Here is a 3382-nt window from a genome sequence, read left to right on the forward strand (position 1 = left end):
TTTTATTTGGACATTACTTCTTCTGGCGTAGTGAAGGCATACTCATGTTCCTAAATCTATTTGTAATGGTTAATTTCAGATAAAACATTTAGCCAGCCTTGCAACCTCATCTTTACACTAACAGACATAATCTCTCTCTCTCTCTCTCTCTCTCTCTCTCTCTCTCTCCTCCCGCACAGGCCATGGAGGCCCATAGGTACCGACTGGCCGCCGTGTCATACTCAGCCCACAGGCGTCGCTGGATGCGGATATGGAGGGGCATGTAGTTAGCACACGGCTCTCCCGGCCGTGTCAGTTTTCGAGGCCGGAGCTGCTACTTCTCAATCAAGTAGCTCCTCAGTTTGCCTAACAAGGGCTGAGTGCACCCCGCTTGCCAACAGCGCTCGGCAGACCGGATGGTTACCCATCCAAGTGCTAGCCCAGCCCGACAGCGCTTAACTTCGGTGATCTGACGGGAACCGGTGTTACCACTGCGGCAAGGCCGTTGGCAACAGATACAAAATGCTCGTTAAATTGTTTTGCAATATTGTACACATCTGTTACCAATGTATCATTTGCCCTTAAAGCTATCTGCTCCTCCTGATATCTGGTTCTTTTTGTATCCGTCTTCACTACATCCCATATTGTGTTTATTTTTGTGTCTGATATGAATATCTTTTTCTCGTAATGCATCCGATGTCTGCATTACGTTCCTCAATAATTTGTAGTTTGGCTTGTAATTAACTGTAGCATCATCTTCAGAGCTGCTTATGTCTGACGGGTACAATCTTCTTCCTGTCCTAAGAGATACTGTCACTTCTTCAGAAGCTATTTTTAAACTTTGGTGCAATCCGGCTTGCTTTTTGGGTTAAGTGGTAGTGGTATGGTTTTTTGCTTTACGGCAGGTCTTGACATGGGTTAGGCCTCTTCCTCATTTGTCTGTCCATAGCCAATCTTTTCATTTCTTAATATTTGTCTCCTTTGATATTGTCCAGCATTTGATATCTTCTTTTTCCTCTTCCTCTTTTTCCCTCCACCATTCCTTTTTTGGATAAAAACATATTTCAAATAAGGCGAGGTTATTTGCTAAAAAAGTACTCTACCTTTCATTCCTGACATAGGCAATGTCTAGTTTGTGTGTTCGGATAGTTTCCTAACTAAACAACTTTTGGCTTACTGGTTAACCTCCTGACGTGTGATTTAGTAGGTTTTCTTAAGGAACTTCGTGCCTTGTTCCGGAGGGCCACTGACTACAGATTTTGTAAGTTTCTGCCCTCGTAGGAAAGTTTAAAGTAGTTCAATGGTAATACTACTGACTTCAGTAAATATAAAAATCCCACCCCTGTGTATTAATTTCGATAAAAGTCCAGAAATTAATCTCTGAAAATAGAGCATAAACGGCCATGGTGCAGGCTTTACTGATTTCCCAGGGTACAAAGTTCCCTGCGAGTTACGACATACCAAATAATGTTCCGAGCCACAGACAAGGGTGAGGTTAAAATAACCAAAGAATTAAACGCAGCTTTTCCATTCATAAAATTATATTTTTCCATAAATGATTTTCAAAGGTACATTTCAGGATACTTTATACCTTTGTATGAAATGAAATGTTATCATAATTAATCAAATTACATTGCGTATTGTCCGCCCCGATAGCTGAGTGGTCAGCGTGACCGATTGCCGTCTTACGGGCGCAGGTTCGATTCCTGCTGGGTCGGAGATTTTCTCCGCCCAGGGACTGGGTATTGTGCTGTCTACATCATCATTTCATAACCATCCGGGGCGCAGGTCGCCCAATGTGGCGTCGAATGTAATAAGACCTGCACCAAGGCGGCCGGACCTGCCCTGCAAGGGGCCTCCCGGCCAATGACGCCAAACGCTCATTTCCATTCCGTATTCAAAATGAGAGCTTGCAACAATGCCGCAAATTACAGTTCCGCTGCGATCATACTCTTCGCAATTCCTGAATCAGAAGCAAGTTAGGTTCATAGTACACGTAATGTTTCACATTACATCCACAGAGTTTTTATAGCACGAGGAAGAGATAATATCTCTTTCTCTCTCTCTCTCTCTCTCTCTCTTTCTCTCTCTCTCTCTCTCTCTCTCTCACACACACACACACACACACACACACACACGTACGAAATGAGTCTTTGATCCATAGAGACTACTTGCGCGGGTGCGCAATAACGTTTTCGGTAAAAGAGAGAAAGTGACAAAGAGTGATCTACAGAAGGACGTAAAACTAAGGCATTATATGAAAGTTCGGTAATTTATTGCAGTGCCTGCGTTGTTAATAGAGGCTACCGGTACCAGCAGCAACTTACAATTAAAACATCCTCCCCTCCACAGAAATTACATAATGTGTGTTCGAGTACAGGTTGTAAAACAGCGAGGACGACATATGGAAGCTTGTATGTTGCCGTGAATCGTGCAGTGATAGCCAGAGCGGTCAAGGCGAGGGCTCGTGAAAAGCGAGAAATCTTGGTTCGAGTCACGCACCAGCACAAATTTTCATTGTCGTCATTCCCTTGTACAGCTGATGGTTATCGCTATTCCCAATTGAGAATACATTTCGTGTATACAATAAAATTTGCTAGTGATCTTGACTTGGATTTTTAAGTTTCGTAAGTTGTTGTGCGCCTGCCCCGGAAGGTTTCTGAACCGTCTACCGCACCTCTCTTAGTGGTAGGGGTAAAAAAGGAACGTCTGCTGCAATTTCAGTAAAATTTTATGTATACGCGACTCCTTATTAGAATAATCAACTGTTGTTGTTGTGGTCTTCAGTCCTGAGACTGGTTTGATGCAGCTCTCCATGCTACTCTATCCTGTACAAGCCTCTTCATCTGCAACCTACATCCTTCTGAATCTGCTTAGTGTATTCATCTCTTGGTCTCCCTCTACGATTTTTACCCTCCACGCTGCCTTCCAGTACCAAATTGGTGATCCCTTGATGCCTCAGAACATGTCCTTCCAAACGATCCCTTCTTCTAGTCAAGTTGGGCCACAAACTCCTCTTCTCCCCAATTCTATTCAATACCTCCTCATTAGTTATGTGATCTACCCATCTAATCTTCAGGATTCTTCTGTAGCACCACATTTCGAAAGCTTCTATTCTCTTCTTGTCTAAACTATTTATCGTCCATGTTTCACTTCCATACATGGCTACGACTTCCTGACACTTAAATCTATACTCGATGTTAACAAATTTCTCTACTTCAGACACGTTTTCCTTGCCATTGCCAGTCTACATTTTATATCCTCTCTACTTCGACCATCATCAGTTATTTTGCTCCCCAAATAGCAAAACTCCTTTACTACTTTAAGTGTCTCATTACCTAATCTAATTCCCTCGGCATCACCCAATTTAATTCGACTACGTTCCATTATCCTCGTGTTGCTT

General features: G+C 43.0%; 1 pseudogene; it reads right to left on the bottom strand.

The window, feature by feature from the left end:
• Positions 1-371: 371 nt before the first annotated feature.
• LOC124803497 lies at positions 372-489 on the bottom strand (annotated as a pseudogene).
• Positions 490-3382: the final 2893 nt, after the last annotated feature.

Source organism: Schistocerca piceifrons, chromosome 6 (genome assembly GCF_021461385.2).
Source record: "Schistocerca piceifrons isolate TAMUIC-IGC-003096 chromosome 6, iqSchPice1.1, whole genome shotgun sequence".
Lineage (NCBI taxonomy): Eukaryota > Metazoa > Arthropoda > Insecta > Orthoptera > Acrididae > Schistocerca > Schistocerca piceifrons.